The following is a 26,903-nucleotide window of genomic DNA, read 5'->3' as shown; positions in this document are numbered from 1 at the left end:
TTCAAATGGAGGGTCACTGACCCCATCTACAAAAACAAATGTTCTGTAAGGCTACAGATTTATTGTTATTGCTAATTGTTATTACTCACCTTTCTATTAAATAGAATAAAAAGCTAAATAAGTCAAAACCCACAAATAATAACAGCACAAAGGTGAACAAGCCCTTTACAGTTGCACAACATTCATTCCCTGCCTCATTCCTGCAGTTTTGTGTCGGAGTCGGTTGCTATGAAACAAATCTATTCCAGAGTCTGGGGAAAGGGACTTCTGCCTGTACTGTACATGTACTTGTCCTGTCAATCAAAATCTGTCCCACTTCCCTGTACTTCTTGCTGTGCATTGTATTGTATGTAGAGTTGCACCTCACCCCTTTACAACCGGGGAATCCACAGCCTGTATGGCTAATTAGCAATTCATTTACATGCTGCAGACTCAACTGATTTATGTGCAGCCATGCATCTATATGAATTGCTAATTAGCCATGCGGGCTGTGGATTCATTACGTGTTCAGTTTTAGGCTGGTGGCAGAAAGCGACAAATCTTTACTACTTGGGACGACTAATCTGCCCTAAATGTCTTCCCACCAGCAGGAATCACAGACGGGATGACAAGTGAATCACTTCAGTTGCCTCACGAGGAAACTTCGGGCGACTCTGGAAACCTGAAGCGATTCACATGCCGTCCTGTCTGTGATTCGTATTCTTGCCAGTGGGAAGACATTAAGGGCAGATTAGTCGCCCCAAGTAGTGAATATTTGTCACGGGGCAACTAATCTCCTTACTGTCGTAGCCACACTCACCAGCTTCACCAGCTCCACCAACTCACGGCTCCATCACCTTCTGCAGCTGCCGCTCCTCACACTCTCTCCCACCTGCTGACACTCCAATTCACTTTCCTTTTCCACCAATCTCTGGCCTGGGAATGGAGTGTGTGGCTACCAATAGAGAAGGGATTAACAACTCCTGGAGCCAATCTCAGTCCTGGGGACAAACTAAAGGCTACACTGACCTTCTGCAGCTTTTCTTGGTCCCACACACAATTCACACAGCACAACAAGCACAGGAGACACAGGAGAAACATTCCTTTATTCTATTCATTCTTCACATAGAATTGAAGCAGCGCCATATTAGCAACACATTTTACTTGTACTTTTTATTAAACACCCGAAACCTCTCAGTCCCCCCATTTCTTTTGCTTCCTCCGACTTCTCTGCAGATATTCTTCCACTGAGGAATATACCATCCCATTCTTCAACCAATCATCTTCTTCTTTTATGCTGCCTGGGATTCTTATCTGCCAACAACATCCAGGGATTGTGGGATTTGTAGTTCAACAGTAGCTGGAGCATCTCATGCTGGAAATCTGTCTGCAGTGATTCTCAGTCTAAAAAGAAAGTAACAGAGACCAGATGGGAGTTAAGGCCTAGATCCCTTTCATTCTCCAATATGGCGGAACAGGAGAGAGTTGTTACAAAGCAGCAAATCTGCTAAATGGACTGAAATGAACTTCTGCAGAACTCCAGTTGCACCCGCACTTAATAACATCTGATTTTCACATTCACTTTTTATTGTCCCTTTGTCTAATGGAAATAGTAAGAGGGAAATGTATTGTGATTTCTCCCCTTGTCTTATGTGTTACGTCTCTTACCTGCAGGGAAAAGGGGGAATGGCCTGACATTATATGGGACATAGTCAGTGAATGTAAAGCAGATATTCCATTTGCACTTTTGTCAAGGCAACAATTACACCCCTGATATCACTGGCATCTCCCTGTTCTCTCATAGTCTGTAATACTCGTCTGTACTAAGCACAATGTTACACGCAACAGCCCCTAAATATCATAAAGATACCAGCACCAAGAGATCCCAGCATAGGTATTCCCCTGTACTAAGCACAATTCAGCAGGAACAGTCCCCTAAGTTTGCTCATAGTCTGTACAGAGAGATCCCATAAAACTATGGCAGCATAGGTATTCCCCTGTACTAAGCACAATTCAGCAGGAACAGTCCCCTAAGTTTGCTCATAGTCTGTACAGAGAGATCCCATAAAACTATGGCAGCATAGGTATTCCCTGTACTAAGCACAATTCAGCAGGAACAGCCCCTAAGTTTGCTCATAGTCTGTACAGAGAGATCCCATAAAACTATGGCAGCATAGGTATTCCCTGTACTAAGCACAATTCAGCAGGAACAGCCCCTAAGTTTGCTCATAGTCTGTACAGAGAGATCCCATAAAACTATGCAGCATAGGTATTCCCCTGTACTAAGCACAATTCAGCAGGAACAGTCCCCTAAGTTTGCTCATAGTCTGTACAGAGAGATCCCATAAAACTATGGCAGCATAGGTATTCCTCTGTACAAAGCACAATTCAGCAGGAACAGCCCCAAAGTTTGCTCATGGTCTGTACAGAGAGATCGCATAAAACTATGGCAGCATAGGTATTCCTCTGTACAAAGCACAATTCAGCAGGAACAGCCCCAAAGTTTGCTCATAGTCTGTACAGAGAGATCCCATAAAACTATGGCAGCATAGCTATTCCCTGTACTAAGCACAATTCAGCAGGAACAGCCCCAAAGTTTGCTCATAGTCTGTACAGAGAGATCCCATAAAACTATGGCAGCATAGGTATTCCTCTGTACTAAGCACAATTCAGCAGGAACAGTCCCCTAAGTTTGCTCATAGTCTGTACAGAGAGATCCCATAAAACTATGGCAACATAGGTATTACCTGTACCTTTAAGCACAATTCAGCAGGAACAGCCCCCATTATGGCCCTATCACAAGAGTCTTAATACATTAAGAGAAGACAGTGGAGATGATACTTAACCTTTCTGCCTGCCCTGTGCTCCTTTTTCATTTAACAATCTCATTGAATATTTGGATATAAATAGAGGAGTCACCATGTTTATTCTACTCCCAGGTGTTCCTTATACAGGTACCCATCACTGATCTTAAAGGAGAACTAAACCCCCCTTTAGTCAAAAGTCCCCAATGGCCCCGCTCTGCTGCCCCCACCCTGCCTCGCCCTGCTCAGTGTTACCCCTGAATTGTGTCCCCTCTAGAAATAGTGACACACATGTACAGTCAGCGCAGCGGAGCTCACGGGCGACATCTTCGGTATTCTCAGTAATGCTTCGAGACAACTGCGCATGCGGCGAAATTAAAGGAAATTGCCGAAGGGACCAGATTATTACCGAAGCACCGGAAAATGACGCCCGTGAGCTCCGCTGCGCTGACTCTACATGTGCGTCACTATTTCTAGATGGGACACAATTCAGGGGTAACACTGAGCAGGGGGGGCAGCCAGTGGGGACTTTTGCCTAAAGGGGAGTTTAGTTCTCCTTTAAATGAGTTGTCCACCGAAACATAACTTTTTGCAATTGATTTTTTTTATTTGTGGTTTTTGAGTTATTTAGTTTTTTTTATACAGCAGCTCTCTAGTTTGTAATTTCAGCAATCTGGTTGCTAGGATCCAAATTACCCTAGCAACCATGCACTGATTTGAATAAGAGACTGGAATAGGAGAGATAGTTATAAATACACTGGGCAGGATGATCAATGAATGAGCAGTTTGACTCACTGGCTCTGGAGAGAGCTGTGCCGGGTTATCAGGATCTCATTCTTTTTTCTTTCCTCCCGTTGGTGCTGGAGTGGTCGCCTTCTGTGATACTCCTTCATCTGTGGAGAAAATGGGACAGAGTTACACCATGCTTAGCTATGGATAAAGGGGAAGCAAACCAGAGTGTGAGCTCATACGCTTATCTCCCATAATTCCACAGGTTCTAAGTCGTATAAAAGTCAGTTTGAGGGTTATTGAGGTTTTGTTGCTTTTGTATCTCTTTCTGCTTAAAGCGAATCTGTCATCAGTTGAGAAGGAAACATATTGCAGAAGTGGCAAATGATTAGGTGCTGGGTTACATGAGTAACTAAGTGCTTCAGTGAGTGCTTTACAACAGACCCTACAGCTTTCACTGTGAGCAGAAAAACCTCTGTATCTATGGTTCACTCAAAAGAGGGACAAACGCACATTCCTGAATATAAAACATAATATAATTATACAATTATAATGCACCATTGTAGCTACAGCGTTGTCATAGGCAATTAACAGTCCATTGGATCAGGGCTACAGCTTCCAGCCCAAAAGCCAAGATGTGGATCAACAACATACAGGGTCGGACTGGGCCGGCAGCGATAGAAAAGATGTTATTTTAGATACTGGGGCATACAACTCCCAGCATCCTCCCTGCTAGTGCAACATACAGGAATATGTGGCACAACAGGATCAAACTTTTTGTTCTATATGTGACATTTGGTACTAAAGTTACACTTCCTACGCTGAATGCAGAACCCCCTGTACCCCCTCAGTGGTTGCCCCCATCACTGTCTCACTGATCTGTGTCTCTAGCCATTGCTAAACTACCCAGCAGTCCCTGTGATAACTAGTAGCTGAGCTGTAGTTCAGTGACAGACACAGAGCTAAATGGGGACAGGGGAAGTCCAGTCAGGGGTCCCAGGAGATCTGATGGGGGCGCTGCTTCTAAAGCTGCTTATGTTTGGACTTTATTAGTGTTGTTTTAGACTGTGCAAGTTTGATCTGTACCTGAGCATGTGATTGGCTGTCAGTTACTGGGATATCATGCCTTATCTCCGTGACATCACTCCCCAGCTCAGCTCTGATTGGCTGAAAGCTGCAAGGAAGGTGATGTAACGGCTCAGGTACAGATGACCGTTATTTCATTTCTGGACTCAGAGGTAAGTGCAGCAGATCCATTTACGGGGAGCAGGGGGGGCATATTTAGATGATACAAAGGGCAATTTCGGGTGTTTTGTCACCCATCATTTATAGCAGCTTGGGTAGTGGGGCCATCGCTGCCAAAATTGTCCCATTGCCTAGCACTCTAATTGCTTGGGGAGCTGCTTGTCATGAAACTGTTCCAAATGACATGTGTGTGACAAGCAGGAAAGGGGGGAGTCATTTAAGGCAACTTGGCATGACTTTCCTGCAATAAATACACTATGATGGTATAAGATCCATTGTGCTCTCTGGCTATTACTTTATTTACATGTGACATGTCTGTAAATTGTACACGGGACTGCAGCCTGTTGAGAGGCACTGAACATATATTCCATTAATACTGACTTGTCTTTTTATTTGGATACAGACACCTACATATTACACTTATACAGGGAATCAGCTGAAAATGGGCTTCTGATGGCAGCCCTGCCCCCCAATCTACTAACACATGTGGGTGTCAAAGTGCCTAAAATCTCCCCATATTCCTCTCTAAGACTGGAGTGAGGCCAGAAAAAATTCAGTTTCTAAGCGCAACTGGCTGTTTGGTTTACTTGTTTTTGTCGACGTTTCTATTCTGAAACCATTAGGAACAATTTTCCTCTGCGCCTCTGCGTAAATGAACGGTCATTTCCAACTGTCCATTTGGCCAACAGGCATTTGCAACGGTCATTGCCAACGGTCATTTCCACAAACAGTCATTTGCCACGGTCTTGCCTATTCGACAGTCAGTGCCTCAGCTAACTAGAGGGGACGGTATCAGAGAAGGCTGTAAGTTAGAAGACAAGTACACAGAATCAAAAGAACTTATATATATTATTAACTTGGAGTAGAGGAGCACAGATCAGAGCAAGAGAAAGATATATGGAAACATAGAACTGGCCACTGTAATGGACATAAGAGGATATATACAAGCCAGGCCCTGATTATGACATTAATAAGCATACAAACGCTACAGTCAACCCTTATACAGTTGCATCATGGAGAGAAGGCCCTTTCCACATGCCAGTGATAAAGTCTACAGCCTGGTTGCCCAACATTTTTTGTCAGCTAAATAGCACACGCAACAGCAGTCAGGGCTCCCTCACTTCCAGTAATAGCCTTATAGTGGGTAAAGACCACAGTGCATTATGGGATCTGTAGTTTATGCATTGCCATTTATTTGCTCCTTCTAACAGTCTCTTATTTCTCCCCTAAAAAGTGAAATATCCTGTGCGATTTGAGAGAGAGAGAGATATTGTGAGAGGATTTGAGATGAGAGCGATTTGAGAGACAGCTATTGTGAGAGAGAGAGAGATCAAAAAGAGAGAAGAAGGAGAGAAGCAAGGAGAAGAAGAAAGAAGAGAAAGAAGAAAGAAGAGAAGAAGACTTCAGTGACCCCTGCCAGAGATAACATCTTCCCATTTGGGATCCTCTGCGACAAAGGTACTGCTCCTGTATTTCCCCTCTATAACATGTGCTTGGAACCAGTAAGATTAGCTTATCCCTGGCTGTAGGAGTTGCCATGTTGCTCATTATAGATGTAGCTATTGCTGTTTCTTCTTTATTCTTCACCTGTAGATTTGTGGAGTCGGGGGGGATTCATCTTTTATCTGTCCCTGTACATGGCAGCCCCCCCTCCCCGGTTTGGTCACCACCCACTATTGTCCTGAAATTGACTGTACAGCCCCACCCCAGCAATGCACTTTATCCCACTAGTAAAACTGGGACTGTATGTTTCCCAATTCCTGGGCACCCCTAACATGGGGCTCCGCTGGAAAATGTCCAGGGGTGGGGCAAATGATTGTATTATGAAATCTAAAGCAGATGGGGAGCCAATCAGAGCATTAGAAAAGTTCCAGTTCAACCAGGTTCATGAAAACACAATAAAATAGGGCTCATTTACTATTGCGCTGGGCATATATCATGACAAATAAATCCTATTAGTAAATGTGCTTGTTCCTATGTGCTGTCCCTATACATATGGCAACCTCTCCACGTTAACTCTAACCTTCCCAAATCTCTATTTTATATTACAGGGGCGTCGGAGATGGCCTGCGTTGCCATCATGACCTTTATATAAAAGGCAATCAGAAGGTAAGTCTGCTCTCTAAGGCTGCTGATAAAAGGTACCACGAGGGTTAAACGGGGCTCTAACCCAAATGATAAACATTCGTGTATCTTCCATAAATTGATTAAAAGAAAATAACAGGTTAGCTACGTGTTTGCCCGACGTTACAATTCCCATATTACGTGTTAGAAAACCTACTAGTGCAGAGATTCCATGTTATTTGCTCTGTCTATACGAGATCAATGTAACAGCTCCCCTAGTGGTAATAAATACTTGATTGCTGTTATTGTGCCTATGGGAAGAAATTGTTACTCTCACTATTACTGGGGGACATAAACCACACTGCTGAAACCTTAACTGTCTCTTGTTTCTTACATTTCTCTAGGCTTAGAGTGGATCTACACGGAGAGGAGGGGACTGGTGGATCTGGAAGTTTGAGGGACCATGCGGCCCTTTATTTGAATGCATGAGGCAGCGAAGTCACTATGCCAACATGGAATGGGCACATCTTTGATATTGGATGGCCAACAGAACAACATGCCGGAAACACCAGGTGGTGAAAGATAAAGATTGATGTCCGAGTTTCCAGCAGGCCAAGAGGAGGCCAAAGCCCAACTGAGATACCTACTACAAAATACAGAGGCGATAAACAGGCATTCTCCGAAGAACATGAGAGATAACCAGTACAGCATTAATGAAATATTTCTAAAATATCCACTATTTTGTAATGGAAAGTATAAGGGGCCATGTATTGAATATCCATTGCAATGCTGTGATTTTTTGGAAAAACAACCACAAAAAGAACATATAACTCCTGCGCAACGAAACGGGCTATTGAGTGCCATAGAAAACCAATGGAAGTGTATATCAATTTTGGCAAGGAATTGGGATTGATCAAAAGGCTTGAAAATAAGAGAACACCTGCCGATTTGACAACTTGGATCCCCATGATCACAAAAAGTGCGTGAGGGAAATGGTGCAAAAGCATTTACGTAAGTAATCGTTAATGCGCTACGCTGCCGATTATTTCTGACTTAACAATCTCCCGAAAATGTAATGGAATTTCTACAAGATACACTTGCTAGTAAAAACCTGTGGTATGAATTTAACGTTATTTTGTTTGTTTTGCAGACAGCCCTCCATCCACAAGCGCCACCACCACCACCGCAGTTTCCTCTGTGTAAGTCATCTCATCGTCAAAACACAAAAAAGAAAAGAGGTAGTGAGCCATTCGCAATTATCCACAGCGCTGCCGTCCACTCTAATCCACTAATTCGCACACATGGTGCTTCCCCCCTATATAATAAACATATGGCATAGACAGAGCACGCTTAGCCACTTGGTAGACCCTGCATTCACTTTCACTCCATCCTAGACTTAAGGAAGCCGGGTCTATAGTCCTGACCTTCGGTCAAATGGAATGGAATGGAAATGAGCAGTGTTCACCTAGACAGCTCTAATGGCGCTCATGTGTATGCTACAATATTCCCCTCATGTTTCAATTCCCTCCACTGTAATCCACCAGCGTGCCCCCACTTACACCTGTATTATATTTCACAGACAGGAAGCCCTTAGCTGCTCGTAGAACCCTGCTTTCTTTTTACTCCATCCACATCTGCAAAGCGGGTGCTGTACCTATGGGGTCCAATGGACCATGAAAGGAATGCAGTGTTCACCCTAGCAGCTTAATGTGCTAATGCGTATGCTGCCCTATTCCCTCTGTTTTCCCCCCTGCTTCCCTTGCCTTAAATTGGTGCATTGATCCTGGGAGAAAATCCGATCGCCGTTAAGGGTACAGGAAGACATTTTTTCCTCTAAGTGAAGCAGATCTTGCTAGAGGTTTTGCTTCCTCAGGATCAAATAGCATGTTTCTCTAATATTATCCAAATAAAACTGGAATACACAGATTTAACACCAGCTGTTGTGTGTGTGGTTGTCTTTATTCGGTTACTGTCACATTTGGGATGGGTAACATATAGACGGGCGGGATGTGTGAAAATGGAATGCATAAGCTGAGAAGAAAACAGAAACAAGTTAAAGAAGAATGAACTGAAATTTACCCATGTTCTTGTTTATAAAAAGACCTGCTTTCCATGGTAAATAAACAGTGTGATCCTTACACCCCACCCAGCACTTCATACCTGTGAGTGACCCGTGCCAGTCCTGCCTGTGGGTAAGCTGATTAACTGGTGGAGATTCCTGTTCTAAATGGTCCATTCCTGGGAATCTCTCCTCCATTCCCATCATTGACAGTGTAGTCTGTACTACTCATGCCTTCCCACTGGCATATACAGAACATAACCAAGCTGGAGGAAAGATAAACAATATATATACATTGAGATTTGAAGTGATACTGATCTCAAATGTATTGCAGTAAGAACAAATCCTTCTAAAGGGAAGTAAAACACAAGACACATATTACTGTATTTAGTGCACAGGGATGTTATCCCATAAGGCACAATTCCAAGCAGGTACGATGTAAATGATAAGGATATGAAAGTCAACAAAGGGGGGTTATTTTGACAATATAAACGGCACAAGGTACAGGTGGTTTAAAAAGGGAACTCTAGGCGGGCCGATTCATCAAGCTCGAGTGAAGGATTGAAAGTAAAAAAACTTTTGAATTTCAAAGTGTTTTTTTTTGGCTACTTTCGACCATGCGATGTTACTTCGACCTTTCGACTACGACTAGGACTTCGAATCGAAGGATTCGAACTAAAAATCGTTCGACTAATTCGATTCGATAGGTCAAAGTACTGCCTCTTTAAAAAAAAAACTTCGACCCCTACTTCGGCAGCTAAAAGCTACCGAGTCAATGTTAGCCTAATGGGCGAAGGTCGCCCATAGGCTTGCTAAGTTTTTTTTGATCAAAGGATAATTCCTTCGATCGTTGGATTAAAATCCTTCGAATCGTTTCGATTCGAAGGATTTTTATCGTTCGAAACCTCGAAGGAATAATGTTCGATCGTAGGATTTGCCGCTAAAATCCTTCGACTTCGAATATTCGAAGTCGAAGGATTTTAGTTCTAGTCGAATATCGAGGGTTAATTAACCCTCGATATCGACCTTGATGAATCGGCCCCTAAGTATCATTGTGTATTACAAGGATAATGTACCCCCCACTGTAAAATGATAAGGATATGAGAAGTCACTAAGGGGGTTAATGTGACATATAAAGGCACAAGGCTTGCAGGCTGAGTTATACAGGGAACTCTGAGTATATTGTGTATTAATAAGGATAATGTACCCCACTGTAAATGATAAGGATATGAGAAGTCACTAAGGGGGTTATGTGACAAATAAAGGCACAAGCTGCAGGCTGAGTATACAGGGAATCTGAGTATCACTTGTGTATTATAAGGGATAGATGTACCCCTGGCTGCTAAATTATAAGGATATGAGAAGTCACTAAGGGGGTTATGTGACATATAAAGGCACAAGGCTGCAGGCTGGAGTTATACAGGGAACTTCTGAGTATCACTTGTGTATTTAAAGGGATATGTAACCCCATGTAAATGAAATAAGGATATGAGAAGTCACTGAGGGGTTCTGTGACCATATAAAGGCACAAGGCTACAGGCCGAGTTAAAAAGGGAACTCTGAGTATCACTTGTGTATTACAAGGAATAAATGATAAGCATATGAAGAGTTCCACTAAGGGGGTTTTTTTTTTTTCCCCTTGTGGGGGGGGGGAAAAAAACCCAAATATAAAGCACAAGGCTGCAGCCTGAGTTAATAAGGGAACTCTGAGTATCACTTGTGTATTTAAGGTATAATGTACCCCTACTGTTAATGACTAGGATATTAGAAAGTCACTGAAGGGTTTATGTGACCCATATTAGAGGCAACAAGGGCTGCAGGCTGAGTTATACAGGGAACTCTTATCATTTGTGTATTATAAGGGATAATGTACCCCTACTGCAAATGGTAAGGGTATTAGAAGTCACTGAGGGGTTGTTCTGTGACCATATAAAGGCACAAGGCTGCAGGATGAGTTATACAGGGAGCTCTGAGTATCACTCATGTATTATAAGGGATAATGTACCCCCTACTGTAAATGATAAGGATTTTAGAAGTCACAGAGGGGGTTATGTGACCATATAAAGGCACAAGGCTGCAGGCTGAGTTATACAGGGAACTCTGAGTATCACTCATGTATTATTAGGGATAATGTACCCCCACTGTGAATGATAAGGATATAAGAAGTCACTGAGGGATTCTATGACCATATAAAGTAATAAGGCTGCAGGTTGAGTTATACAGGGAACTCAGACTACCAGTCATGTATTATAATGTACCCCCCATTGAAAATGATAAGGATATTAGAAGTCACTGAGGGGTTCTGTGACCATATAAAGGCAAAAGGCTGCAGACTGCGTTATACAGGGAACTCTGAGTATCACTCATGTATTATAAGGGATAATATACCCCACTGTAAAAAATAAGGATATTAGAAGTCATTGAGGGGGTTATGTATTATAAGGGATAATGTACCCCTACTGTAAATGATAAGGATATTAGAAGTCTCTGCGGGGGGTTATGTGACCATATAAAGGCACAAGGCTGCAGGCTGAGTTATACAGGGAACTCTGGGAGGCCGAGACACGTTTCGCGTCGAATCCGGCATGGGAAGGTCGGCAGCCAATCAGTGCGGCTTGGCTCATTATCTCCTGCGGCAGCAACCGCGGGAGGTGGAAGAAGAAGAGCTCCCCTCCCACCCACTCTAATATATTGTTTATGTTACTTTTATTTGTTAAAAAGAAATAAATGAATAAATAAATATATTTATATAACTGTCGCAGTGACTTAAGTGGAAGTGGAGGAATAAGTGAAGCTCTGGGGCCTGGGGGTAAAGGCAGAGCTTTGGTGTACATAATGGCCACGACTGGGTTGTTACCAGAGGTGGGCCTGGTCTTTGTTCATGTATTGGTTTATACAGCTTAAATTGGGCTGCTCGTGTCTATGTGGCAGCATTGTTATTAGTGCTGATGTTCTGTAATAAACTCCCTGAGGCCTGTTTTTCTCCATTGAAGTTTCTAGTGTATGTGGTCTTTATTGGGATATTGAGTTTCAATGCATGTACTGTCTACCTTCCCATGAGTATGACTCATGTATTATAAGGGATAATGTACCCCCTACTGTAAATGATAAGGATATTAGAAGTCACTGAGGGGTTGTTCTGTGACCATATAAAGGCACAAGGCTGCAGGATGAGTTATACAGGGAACTCTGAGTATCACTCATGTATTATAAGGGATAATGTACCCCCTACTGTAAATGATAAGGATATTAGAAGTCACTGAAGGGTTCTGTGACCATATAAAGGCACAAGGCTGCCGGCTGAGTTATACAGGGAACTCTAAGCATCACTTGTGTATTATAAGGGATAATGTACCCCCTACTGTAAATGATAAGGATATTAGAAGTCACTGAGGGGTTCTTTGACCATATAAAGGCACAGGGCTGCAGGCTGAGTTATACAGGGAACTCTGAGTATCACTTATGAATTATAAAGGATAATGTACCCCCTACTGTAAATGATAAGGATATTAAAAGTCAATGGGGGGGGTTCTATGACCACATGAAGACACAAGGCTGCAGGCTGAGTTATACAGGGAACTCTGAGTATCACTCATGTATTATAAGGGATAATGTACCCCCTACTCTAAATGATAAGGATATTAGAAGTCACTGAGGGGGTTCTCTGTCCATATAAAGGCACAAGGCTGCAGGCTGAGTTATACAGGGAACTCTGAGTATTACTCATGTATTATAAGGGATAATGTACCCCCCTATTGTAAATGATAAGGATATTAGAAGTCACTGAGGGGTTGTTCTGTGACCATATAAAGGCACAATACTACAGGCTGAGTTATACAGGGAACTCAGAGTATCACTCATGCATCATAAGGAATAATGTACCCCCTAATGTTAATGATAAGGATATTAGAAGTCACTGAAGGGTTCTGTGACCATATAAAGGCACAAGTCTGCAGGCTGAGTTATACAGGGAACTCAGAGTATCACTCATGTATCATAAGGAATAATGTACCCCCTAATGTTAATGATAAGGATATTAGAAGTCACTGAAGGGTTCTGTGACCATATAAAGGCACAAGTCTGCAGGCTGAGTTATACAGGGAACTCTGAGTATCACTCATGTATTATAAGGGATAATGTACCCCCTACTGTAAATGATAAGGATATTAGAAGTCACTGAGGGGTTGTTCTGTGACCATATAAAGGCACAAGGCTGCAGGCTGAGTTATACAGGGAACTCAGAGTATCACACACATACCTGCTCACGGTCACTCTTCCGTATCGATTAGTTCTATCTGAAAAGAGCAGCAACTCGGTTATCGCCACCTGGTTATCACGTGGATGTCCCCTTTTATTAAACCCCGTCCTCGGTGTCCCCGATTTCATAATCGTGCAGGGTGGGACAGAGATTGGGGGTGCTGCTCTGTGCGACACTGTAATGAGACTTAGAAACATTTTCTATATTATATACGAGTTTATAAACTGACCCTTCATGGATATTCCCTGTTCCAGCAGCCTGAGCCATGGAAAGCCAAAGTTTTTAGCTAGAGCTGCAATTGGTACAGAGCTGTCATGTGACTAGTGACTGGGCGGGACGTGGTCTACAGGCCCTTGCTAGAGTTGTGGCCCTTTTACCAACTCCCTTCTGTAGGGGCCCCTCTTGTTTCTTATGTAACACAGATTTCAGCAATGCATTTCCATATTTCAGTCCCTCCTTTTTAATCCACTTCCTGGTTGCTAGGGGAAATTGGTCCTAGCAACCAGGTGGCCTCTGAAAATGCTCCAGACTTTACACACATTCAAATGAGTTGTTCACCTTTAAAATTAACTTTTCTTATGATATAGAGAGTGATATTCTGAGACAATTTGCAACTGGCTTTTAAATTTATTATTTATAGTTTTTTGAGTTATTTGGCCGCTCTCCAGTTTGCAACTTCTTTAAGCTGGTTGCTATGGTCCAAATTCCCCTAGCAACCATGCATTGATTTGAATATGAGACTGGAATATGAATAGGAGAGAGTGTGAATAGAAAGAGGAGTAATAAAAAGCAAGTTGTAGGTTCATTTAACAGCCTGGTACCAAATAAAGATGCCGCACTTCTTGTATTTATAATGAGACTGAACGCAGAACTGTCTGTTTTACTAAAAGGTGTAAATGAGAATAATAAAGAGCAAATAGAAAGAATGTCAGTAAAGAAGGACAGCCATGAAGCCTGTGTGCAGCACATATAAGTGACAGTTGTGCTTGTTGTGTAGACTTTGTGTTGGTGCCACTTATCTGTAATCCCTGCTGTTGCTCCATGAATTCCCACGACACACAATGTGTAATCACTTAGTGGATATCCACGTTCCCAGGGAGTGCAGTATCCACTCTGTCGTCCTGCCTCTCCTGTTGTGTAGAACTGGCCCACTAGCTAAGCCGGGGTCGCTGACCCTAACGGACACTGGAACCTTCAGGTCTAACCCCAGAGAAGGGACCTGACTAATGAACCTTCTGCTTCTTATCAAACAATTCCCTGAGTCCCTAACTGGGCCCTAGATCTGCACCAGCTACAGTGAGGCCTATTGGAACAGGAACCTGAGGAGCCTCAATTGCAGTGAGAGTGAAATCCTTCCTGACTAGGGTTGTACCTCACCCTTTACAACTGAACACATAATGAATCCACAGCCTGTATGGCTAATTAGCAATTCATTTACATACATCATACATAGGGTTGCCACCTTTTATGGAAAAAAATACCGGCCTTCCTGTATATTTATATTTTTTCCCCTATTAATAACCATTGGGATCAACCATTATTTTTACTGGCCAGGTTAGTACCCTGAAGGTACAAGGCTGCACAGAGAGATCCATAAACTATGGCAGCATAGGTATTTCCCTGTACTAAGCACAATTCAGCAGGAACAGTCCCCTAAGTTTGCTCATAGTCTGTACAGAGAGATCCCATAAAACTATGGCAGCATAGGTATTCCTCTGTACTAAGCACAATTCAGCAGGAACAGCCCCTAAGTTTGCTCATAGTCTGTACAGAGAGATCCCATAAAACTATGGCAACATAGGTATTCCCGTGTACTAAGCACAATTCAGCAGGAACAGTTCCCTAAGTTGCTCATAGTCATGACAGAGAGATCCCATAAAACTATGGCAACATAGGTTCCCCTGTACTAAGCACAATTCGCAGAAACAGCCCCAAAGTTTGCTCATAGTCTGTACAGAAAGATCCTATAAAACTATGGCAACATAGGTGATTACCTGTACCTTTAAGCACAATTCAGCAGGAACAGCCCCCATTATGGCCCCTATCACAAGAGTCTTAATACATTTAGAGAAGACAGTGGAGATGATACTTAACCTTTCTGCCTGCCCAGTGCTCCTTTTTTCATTTAACAACCTCATTGAGTATTTGGATATAATAGAGGAGTCACCATGTTTATTCTACTCCCAGGTGTTCCTTATACAGGCAGCCATCACTGATCTTAAAGGAGAACTAAACTCCCCTTTAGACAAAAGTCCCCAATGGCCCCCTCCCCCTGCACAGTGTCACCCCTGAATTGTGTCTCCTTTAGAAATAGTGACGCACATATAGAGTCAGTGCAGCGGAGCTCACGGGCGCCATCTTTCGGTAATTCTCAGTAATGTGAGCACTGTATTGGCACATGCCAGAGTTGGGAGAAATCTTCTGGTTCGAGACAACTGCGCATGCGGTGGAAAGTTAAGGAAATTGCCGAAGGGACCAGATTATTACCGAAGCGCCGGAGATGATGCCCGTGAGCTCCGCTGCGCTGACTCTACATGTGCGTCACTATTTCTAGATGGGACACAATTCAGGGTAACACTGAGCAGGGGGGGCAGCCAGTGGGGATTTTGCCTAAAGGGGAGTTTAGTTCTCCTTTAAATGAGTTGTCCACCGAAACATAACTTTTTGGCAATTGATTTTTTTATTTGTGGTTTTTGAGTTATTTAGTTTTTTTTATACCAGCAGCTCTCTAGTTTGGTAATTCAGCAATCTGGTTGCTAGGATCCAAATTACCCTAGCAACCATGCACTGATTTGAATAAGAGACTGGAATAGGAGAGATAGTTATAAATACACTGGGCAGGATGATCAATGATTAGCAGTTTGACTCACTGGCTCTGGAGAGAGCTGTGCCGGGTTATCAGGATCTCATTCTTTTTTTCTTTCCTCCCGTTGGTGCTGGAGTGGTCGCCTTCTGTGATACTCCTTCATCTGTGGAGAAAATGGGACAGAGTTACACCATGCTTAGCTATGGATAAAGGGGAAGCAAACCAGAGTGGTGAGCTCATACGCTTATCTCCCATAATTCCACAGTTCTAAGAATACTTCCTTTGTATAAAAGTCAGTTTGAGGGTTATTGAAGTTTTGTTGCTTTTGTATCTCTTTCTACTTAAAGGAATTTGTCATCACTTGAGAGGAAACATATTGCAGAAGTGGCAAATGATTAGGTGCTGGGTTACATGAGTAACTAAGTGCTTCAGTGAGTGCTTCACAACAGACCCTGCAGCTTTCACTGTGAGCAGAAAAAACCTCTGTATCTATGGTTCACTCAAAGAGGGACAAACGCACATTCCTGAATATAAACATAATATAAATTATACAATTATAATGCACCATTGTAGCTACAGCTTTGTCATAGGCAATTAACAGTCCATTGGATCAGGGCTACAGCTTCCAGCCCAAAAGCCAAGATGTGGATCAACAACATACAGGGTCGGACTGGGCCGGCAGCGATAGAAAGATGTTATTTAGATACTGGGGCATACAACTCCAGCATCCTCCCTGCTAGTGCAACATACAGGAATATGTGGCACAACAGGATTAAACTTTTTGTTCTATATGTGACATTTGCTACTAAAGTTACACTTCCTACTTCTGAATGCAGAACCCCCTGTACCCCCTCAGTGGTTGCCCCCTCACTGTCTCACTGATCTGTGTCTCTAGCCATTGCTAAACTACCCAGCAGTCCCTGTGATAACTAGTAGCTGAGCTGTAGTTCAGTGACAGACACAGAGCTAAATGGGGACAGGGGGAGTCCAGTCAGGGGTCCCAGGAGATCTGATGGGGGAGCTGCTTCTAAAGCTGCTTATGTTTGGACTTTATTAGTGTTGTTTTAGACTGTGCAAGTTTGATCTGTACCTGAGCATGTGATTGGCTGTCAGTTACTGGGATATCATGCCTTATCTCCGTGACATCACTCCCAGCTCAGCCCTGATTGGCTGAAAGCTGCAAGGAAGGTGATGTAACGCTCAGGTACAGATGACCGTTATTTCATTTCTGGACTCAGAGGTAAGAGCAGCAGATCCATTTACGGGGAGCAGGGGGGGCATATTTAGATGATACAAAGGGCAATTTCGGGTGTTTTGTCACCCATCATTTATAGCAGCTTGGGTAGTGGGGCCATCGCTGCCAAAATTGTCCCATTGCCTAGCACTCTAATTGCTTGGGGAGCTGCTTGTCATGAAACTGTTCCAAATGACATGTGTGTGACAAGCAGGAAAGGGGGGAGTCATTTAAGGCAACTTGGCATGACTTTCCTGCAATAAATACACTATGATGGTATAAGATCCATTGTGCTCTCTGGCTATTACTTTATTTACATGTGACATGTCTGTAATTGTACACGGGGACTGCAGCCTGTTGAGAGGCACTGAACATATATTCCATTAATACTGACTTGTCTTTTTATTTGGATACAGACACCTACATATTACACTTATACAGGGAATCAGCTGAAAATGGGCTTCTGATGGCAGCCCTGCCCCCCAATCTACTAACACATGTGGGTGTCAAAGTGCCTAAAATCTCCCCATATTCCTCTCTAATGGGAGTGAGAGCAGAAAAACTTATAGTTCTAAGGCAATGGGTGTTTGGTTTACTTGTTTTTGTAGTTTTTTCTGAACCATTAGACAATTTTCTCTGCCTCTGCTGTAAATGCCAACGGTCATTTTCCAACAGTCATTTGCCAACGGTCATTTGCCAACGGTCACACTCATCGTAGCGACAGTCAGTGGCCTCAGCACTAGAGTGGGGGACGGTTCAGAGAGGCTTAAGTAGAAAGACAAGTAGCACAAATCAGAAGAATAAATGTCTGCCCTTAGGATTCCTGCCATTATGGGTGCAGGGGGCACTGATCAGAGCAGAGCTGGTTATGGGAAGGCCCGGGAATAGGAATGTGGCCCCTGTATTGATATAACCAAGGAATCATAGAGCATGATGGGATCTGTAGTCCTGTTACAAGCCAGCCCTGATCATGACATTATAAGCAATACAAACGCTACCTACCTCTTATGGTCAACCCTTATAGTGCATCATGGGAGATGAAGGCCCTTTCCACATGCCAGTGATAAAAGTCTACAGCCTGGTTGCCCAACATTTTTGTCAGCTAAATAGCACACGCAACAGCAGTCAGGCTCCCTCACTTCCAGTAATAGCCTTATAGTGGGTAAAGACCTCACAGTGCATTATGGGATCTGTAGTTTATGCATTGCCATTTATTTGCTCCTTCTAACAGTCTCTTATTTCTCCCTAAAAAGTGAAATATCCTGTGCGATTTGAGAGAGAGAGAGAGAGATATTGTGAGAGAGAGCGATTTGAGAGAGAGAGAGCGATTTGAGAGACAGCTATTGTGAGAGAGAGAGAGATCAAAAGAAGAAGAGAGAAGCAAGGAGAAGAAGAAAGAAGAGAAAGAAGAAAGAAGAGAAAGAAGAAAGAAGAGAAAGAAGACTTCAGTGACCCCCTGCCAGAGATAACATCTTCCCATTTGGGATCCTCTGGACAAAGGTACTGCTCCTGTATTTCCCCCTCTATAACATGTGCTTGGAACAGTAAGATTAGCTTATCCCTTGGCTGTAGGAGTTGCCATGTTGCTCATTATAGATGTAGCTATTGCTGTTCTTCTTTATTCTCACCTGTAGATTTGTGAGTCGGGGGATTCATCTTTTATCTGTCCCTGTACATGGCAGCCCCCCCCTCCCCGGTTGGTCCCAACCCACTATTGTCCCTGAAATTGACTGTACAGCCCCACCCCAGCAATGCACTTTATCCCACTAGTAAAAACTGGACTGTATGTTTCCCAATTCCTGGGCACCCCTAACATGGGGCTCCGCTGGAAAATGTCCAGGGTGGGGCAAATGATGTATTATGCAAATTAGAGCAGATGGGGAGCCAATCAGAGCATTAGAAAAGTTCCAGTTCAACCGGTTCATGAAAAACACAATAAAATAGGGCTCATTTACTATTGCGCTGGGCATAATATCATGACAAATAAATCCTATTAGTAAATGTGCTTGTTCCTATGTGCTGTCCCTATACATATGGCACCTCTCCACATTAACTCTAACCTTCCCAAATCTCTATTTTATATTACAGGGGCGTCGGAGATGGGCCTGCGTGCCATCATGGACCTTTATATAAAAGGCAATCAGAAGGTAAGTCTGCTCTCTAAAGTGGCTGCTGATAAAGGTACCCGAGGGGTTAAAGGGGATACTAACCCAATGATAAACATTGTGTATCTTCCATATAAATGTGATTAAATAGAAATATAACAGGGTTTAGCTTAGTGTTTGCCCCGACTGTTACAATTCCCATATTTAGTGTTAGAACCTACTAGTGAGAGATTCCATGTTATTTGCTCTGTCTATAGAGATCAATGTAACAGCTCCCCTAGTGGTAATAAATACTTATTGCTTTGCTTATTGTGCCTATGGGAAGAAATTGTTACTCTCATTATTACTGGGGATTAAACACAAACTGCTGGAAACCTTAATGTCTTCTTGTTTCTTACATTTCTCTAGGGCTTAGAGTGGATCTACACGGAGGAGGAGGGGATCTGTGAGATCCTGGAGTTTGAGGGACCACTGGCGGCCCTTTATTTGAAGTGCATGAGGCAGGACATCATATGCCAAATGAAATGGGCACTCTTTGATTATTGGATGGCCAAAGACAACATGCGAAACACCAGGTGGTGGAAGATCAGATTGATGTCCGAGTTCCAGCAGGACAAGAGGAAGGCCAAAGCCCAACTGAGATACCTCTACAAAATACTAGAGGCGATAAACAGGGCAATTCTCCGAAGAACATGGAGAGATATCCAGGTACAGCATCTAATGAATATATTTCTTAAAATATCACTATTTTGTAATGGAAAGTATAAGGGGCTGATGTATTGAAATCCATTGCAATGCTGTGATTTTGTGAAAAACAACCACAAAAAGAACATATAACTCCTGCGCAACTGAAACCTATTGAGATGCCATAGAAACCAATGGGAAGTGTATATTCATCATTTTGGCAAGGAATTGGGATTGATCAAAAGGCTTGAAAATAAAGAGAAACCTGCGATTTGCAACTTGTCCCATGATCACAAAAAGTCGAGGGAAATGGTGCAAAAGCATTTAGTATAGTAATGTTAATTTGCGTACCTGCCATATTTCTGATTAAAATGCCCCAAAATGTAATGGAATTTCTACAGAGATATCACTTGCTAATGTAAAAACCTGTGGTATGAGTTTAACGTTATTTTGTTTGTTTTTGCAGACAGCCCTCACATCCACCAAGCGGCCACCAACACCACCGGCAGTTTCCTCTGTGTAAGTCATCTTCATGACACAGAGGTGAGTGAGCCATTCGCAATTCCACCAGCGCTGCCTCCACTCTAATCCACCATAATTCCACACATGGTGCTCCCCCCTTATAACTAAAATATGGTCCCATAGACAGGAGCACCCTTAAGCCACTTGGTAGACCCTGCATTCCTTTCCACTCCATCCCTCAGACTTAAGAAGCCGGGTCTATAGTCTGCCTGCGGTCCAATGGAATGGAATGGAATGCAGTGTTCACCTAGCAGCTTAATGGCGCTCATGTGTATGCTACCATATTCCCCTCTGTTTCAATTCCCTCCACTGTAATTCCACCAGCGGTGCCCCACTTACACCTGTAATATAGTTTCACAGACAGGAGCACCCTTAAGCTGCTCGGTAGACCCTGCATTTCTTTTTACTCCATCCCACAGTCTGCAAAGCCGGGTCTGTAGGCTACTTGGGGTCCAATGGAATGAAAGGAATGCAGTGTTCACCTAGCAGCTTAATGGTGCTAATGCGTATGCTGCCCTATTCCCTTCTGTTTCCCTCACCCTGCTTCCCTTGCTTTAATTTGGTGCATTGATCCTGGGAGAAAATCCGATCGCCGTTAAGGGGTCAGGAAGGAATTTTTTCCTCTAGTGAAGCAGATCTTGCTAGAGGTTTTTGCCTTCCTCAGGATCAAATAGCATAGTTTATCTAATTATTATCAATAAAACTGTGACTTACACAGATTTAACACCAAGCTGTTGTGTGTGTGTGTCTTTATTCTGGGTACTGGTCACATTTGGGAGGGGTAACATATAGACGGGGCGGGATGTGTGAAAATGGAATGAATAAGCTGAGAAGAAACAGAAAAGTTAAAGAAGAATGAACGTGAAATTTACCCATGTTCTTGTTTTATAAAAAACTCTGCTTTCCATGGTATAAATCAGTGTGATTCCTTACACCCCACCCAGCACTTCAGTACCTGTGAGTGACACGTGCCAGTCCTCCTGTGGGTACAGCTGGATTAACTGGTTGGAGATTCTGTTTCTAATGGTCATTCCTGGGAATCTCCCTCCATTCCCCATCATTGAATGTAGTCTGTATACTCATGTTCCCACTGGCATATACAGACATAACAAAGCTGGAGGGAAAGATAAAAATATATATAATTGAGTTTGAAGTGATACTGACTCTCAAATGTATTGCAGTAAGAACAAATCCTTCTAAAAGGGAAGTAAAAACACAAGACACATATTTACTGTATTTCAGTGCACAGGGATGTTATCCATAAGGCACAATTCAGCAGGTACGATCCCATTCTCCCTTTCATAGTCAGACATTTCTGGTGCTATCGCCATAGGGGTGAAGGTTAAAGTGCACAACACAATATTCATTGGGCAGATAAGAAGTTGCCTGTGGGTACAAAGCCTAAACCTGTCTCTGTAGGGATACTTGTGCAGTCATTGCCCCCGTGTACTCCGAAAGCAAAGCAAAAGAACAATAATGTACAGAATCCATCCATGTTATAGAACCCCCATACTAAGGGAAATTATTTCTGATTTGTGACACACAGGTAACTATTTTCTATGAGATCCATTCCCTTTTCCAATTATATGGATCCCCTGTCCTGTTGTTACTTTTGCTCCCCCCAGAATTTTATTTTAAAAACAGATCTTGGTTAGGGCAGAATGAGGGGGTGTAACTATATAGAAAGTAGGCCCTGTCACTGTTGGGGGGGGGGGAGTAATGACTGATCAGCAGTATTACAACAAATATTTTATTCCTTACTTCCTACTTAGAAGTGGATTGGTATCTTTATGGATATACAGAGATTTCAGTGGATATATGTAAAGCCCCAGATACACAGATGTTAATAAAATGAGTATTAATGTACAAGGTTGCTGCACCTAACACTATATCTCCTGTACTGAGTCCTGTGATCTACCCACAGCGCTTGTCTTCCATTGCCGGCCGTCCCACCTCCATATGATGTTGTGCATTAGGCCTAGTTAGGATTTTACCCCCCTCTTGACTAAAGTCAGCCATAGACGAGCCATTCAGGTGTATTTTCAGGTCAAACAGAAGGAACACGTATGAGGGTCGGCTTTCTGTTGTGCTGATCTTTTGTTCAAACAGCAGCTTCTCTATTTACTTATCTGCCAAAACCCCCTGAACTGAGCAACATGATGTACTGGCAGATTATATTTATACACCTATCTGATTCCCAAACTGACCAAAGTCCATGGGGTACAAGGTAGGAGATGGATAAGGGGTGCAAGGAGAAGCAAGCAGATCTGTATTCATGGTGCAACTGCTCCGTGTGGGGCACAGAGACCTGTACCAATTTAAATAATGAATAGTGATATAATGACGACAGTGTGCAATAATGGTGGCCTGCACTTGTTCTCTGCCTTCCACTTAATAAATGAACCCTGGGTCTTACTGACACATGTATGACACTATGTAGGCCAGACCATATGTACTCAAAAGGTGAAAGAGACATAACCACATCTGCATACATACATTAGTGAACAGGACCCTTACTGAAAGGTGAAGACATTGGTGGCCAAGGGAAAAAGAAACATTGGGGTTCAGTGAAACTTACCTCTAAAATTCAGCAGCAGATACTTCTTCACCCCCTTTGGTGGCTTCTTATCCGGTGGATCCTTCATCCTTCTCCAGCGACAGCAGAGTCAGCGACAGCAGCAGGAACTGTGCCCACATGCTGGTGGCCCTGTGCAGAATGAGAGAGGTGAGAGGCACTGGGAAATCAGAATAAAGGACATTACACTGCATTCAGGCCGACAGTGGCATCTGGTGGGTTAACTCTGTGCAGCAGCCACAGGTAGCCACGGGCACACTTACTGCACTGTAATGCTCACTCACTCACACTCTCTGACGCGCAGACAAACAAGCAGAATTAAGGTCTCACCCACATGGCAGCAGCACCATTTTGGTGGGCAGGTAGTTGCTTCCATACATACATGCCAACATATTACTTGGGTATAAACTCCCATAACCCCCTGCTCTGATCAGACCTTGTGGGATGTAGTAGATCCTTCTCCGCTGGTGCAGTAGGTAGAAAATCAGTAAAGCAGAGTAAGTCAGGGCACTGAGTTGCAGAATATCACTCTCAAGGTTGTACTGTCGCAAGGTCCTCGCAAATCCTCCAGAAGCATCATTGTATGTAGGGAGCAGGTGACCTGTTGCTGGTGGGAGCTCCCACGCCCCCTTCAATCTGCACAAGAGAGTCATGTAAGCCTGCAGTCCAGTCCATTAAAGGGAAAGTATTCTTGGTCATGGTATAATGCCTGAAGTGAGACAGGAGAGACATGAGGATTCTCATGAGTTCCAAACTGTGGCGAATAGATTTCATTGCTCCCAAATGAGGCTGCTGGATAAATAGTCACCTCACAGGGTCGTGTGTTTTGCGAGTGAAGCACAAAAGGGACAGGTTGCCACGTGTTCCTGGAGGATCGAAGCCCAACACCACTTCCAATGGGTGATCTGGGAAAGGCCTCCTGGTTTGTACAAACTGCCACTGTTTCCATGACAACAAAGTCAAGTGCAGCAAGTGAGTGCATTTGTGTTACTCTTTAGCTCAGGTGCCGAAAGCACTGCTAATGATGTGTTGTGGGCCTGAATGTAGTTAGTAGTGAAAGGTGAGGTCACAACAGTGGAGCATACAGCAAGGCTATGCACCGTGCAGCAGATGGAAGAGTAGCACACCTAGAAAACAAATGTGAGAACGCCAAAAACACTCATATCAATCAATTGTTGATCTGGAAAAAATCCTTTTTTCTACAAATTTTCCGAATTTTCCTGGACAATGAAAACAAAAAGCTGGGTGAATCTAGATCATTTCCTGGAAGCCAATTGCTTACATGAGATTTCAGCTCTCTGAACTGAATGATTAAGGATATTAGAAGGAACTGAGGGTTTCTGTGGACCAATAAAGGCACAAGGCTGCAGGATGAGTTATACAGCGAACTCACAGTATCAACATGTATTAAAGAATAACTGTACACCACTGTAAATGATAAGGAAAAAAGATAACTAAGAGGATTTTGCTGGACCATATAAAGGCACAAGGCTGCGGCTGAGTTATAAGGAACATCTGAGTACACTTGTATTATAAGGATATGTACCCCTACTGTAAATATAAGGATATTAGAAGTCACTGAGGGGTTCTGTGACCATATAAAGGCACAAGGCTGCAGGCTGAGTTATACAGGGAACTCTGAGTATCACTTGTGTATTATAAGGGATAATGTACCCCCTACTGTAAATGATAAGGATATTAGAAGTCACTGAGGGGTTCTGTAAGCCATATGAAGCACAAGGCTGCAGGCTGAGTTATACAGGGAACTCGAGTACACTCATGTATTATAATGTACCCCCATGTAAATGATAAGGATATTGAAGTCACTGAGGGGTTCTGTGACCATATAAAGGCACAAGGCTGCAGGCTGAGTTATAACAGGGAACTCTAGTATCACTGTGTATTATAAGGATAATGTACCCCTACTGTAAATATAAGGATATTAGAAGTCACTGAGGGTTGTGACCATATAAAGGCACAAGGCTGCAGGCTGAGTTATAAGGGAACTCTGAGTATCACTCATGTATTATAAGGGATAATGTACCCCCTATGAATAAGGAATGATGAGTTGTACCATATAAAGGCACAAGGCTGCAGGCTGAGTTAAAAGGGAACTCTAGTATCACTTGTGTATTATAAGGGATAATGTACCCTACTGTAAATAATAAGGATATTAGAAGTCACTGAGGGGTTTGTGACCATATAAAGGCACAAGGCTGCAGGCTGAGTTATACAGGGAACTCTGAGTATCACTCATGTATTATAAGGATAATGTACCCCCTACTATAAATGATAAGGATATAGAAGTCACAGGGGTCACTGAGGGTTCTTGACCATATAAAGGCACAAGGCTGCAGGCTGAGTTAAAAAGGGAACTCTGCGTATCACTTGTGTATTACAAGGAATAATGTACCAACCCACTGTAAATGATAAGGATATGAGAAGTCACTAAGGGGGTTATGTGACCATATAAAGGCACGAGGCTGCAGGCTGAGTTATACAGGGAACTCTGAGTATCACTCATGTATTATAAGGGATAATGTACCCCCTACTGTAAATGATAAGGATATGAGAAGTCACTAAGGGGGTTATGTGACCATATAAAGGTACAAGGCTGCAGGCTGAGTTATACAGGGAACCCTGAGTATCACTTGTGTATTATAAGGGATAATGTACCCCCTACTAAGAGGGGGAGGAGCCAACAAGATGGCTGCACGGACCTAGGCTCGTGGCAAAGCTGGGGCATAGAGAAGCCAGATCTATGTAACCTGTCGAGAGAGAAGAGTCAGTGTGTACCTTACCCAGGAGCAAGCCAGGGGAGAGTTAGGCTGCAGACCGGACGGACGGGGAACTGCGGGAGGAGCCGGAGAGCGGCCACGCGACCGGGTCCCAGATTGCCTTGGCGGCAGAGTGGAGAGGAGAGAGCGGTGAGTGGCGGCCTGTGTACAGCGTCCGGGAGGGACAGAGGATCTGCCACAGGAGCCGGAAGGCCAAGGGCCGGGGCCTTGGAGCTGGAGTCGGGTCCGATAGATCCGGAAACAATTGGCGGAGGTTGAGAGCGGTCAGGTGACTGGGCTCCGGGTATCGCAGCTGCAGAGGGGGAAGCCACCGAGGACACAGGGAACATAGCGGTCACTAAGTAAGAGCTGGGAGACCGGGGGTAAGGGTATTGGAGGGACGGCATAGGAGAAGGGAGGGCTGGAAGGAGCTCTTGGAAGAGACTAATATTGGCAGCCGCTGCTCCACAAATTAAAAGCCGCAAATTGTAGCGGGCAATCCATAGCCCACCCTATTGGTATGAAATTCCCCCCTCCCCAAAGGAAAATTCCTGGGTAAAAAGTTGGAGGGTATTGTTATACAGGGGAAAGATTTAAGGCACAGAGGCAGGACACTCTTAACCCTGTGACTAAACCACCTCAATACCAGAAGATATAAAGGAAAGAGGTGAGAAGTGACCCCTAAGACCCCTCAGCCCTAATTTCGGCACTCTACCTTTGCTCGGTGACGTGATATAGATATAAATTGAATATGGGTAAGCAGCGAAAGAAATCTGCTCCGGTTAAGATGACCGCTTACTACCCAAAGACGACAGGATTGCAAACGCCGTCTCAAGAAGGTGGTGAGTCCACAGGCAATAGCCCAGTGAACCAGATGCGGAATGTAGAAAAAAGGTCAGAAAGGGTAGAGTACTCTATGGATGAAACACCACTCACCGTAGCGTCGCTGAGAGAACTATTGGCAGCACTCCGGACAGAGATCCAGGGGGACTTTAGAGTGGCTTTCTCCACATTACATACGGAGCTAACGCAGCTGGGTGAACGTACTGACCATGTAGAACA

General features: G+C 43.5%; 1 long non-coding RNA gene across 1 annotated transcript; it reads right to left on the bottom strand.

Moving 5' to 3' along the window:
• Positions 1-1,066: 1,066 nt before the first annotated feature.
• Positions 1,067-23,382, bottom strand: LOC121397102. Its single transcript, XR_005963445.1, has 4 exons — positions 23,068-23,382; positions 21,445-21,603; positions 3,579-3,676; positions 1,067-1,383 (listed from the first exon to the last, which is right to left on the bottom strand). It is a non-coding gene; the product is annotated as an uncharacterized LOC121397102 (long non-coding RNA).
• Positions 23,383-26,903: the final 3,521 nt, after the last annotated feature.

The sequence above is a fragment of the Xenopus laevis genome, chromosome 8L (genome assembly GCF_017654675.1).
Source record: "Xenopus laevis strain J_2021 chromosome 8L, Xenopus_laevis_v10.1, whole genome shotgun sequence".
NCBI lineage: Eukaryota > Metazoa > Chordata > Amphibia > Anura > Pipidae > Xenopus > Xenopus laevis.
The sequence above is the reverse complement of the archived record's forward strand: the minus strand, read 5'-3'. Positions and strand labels throughout refer to the sequence as shown.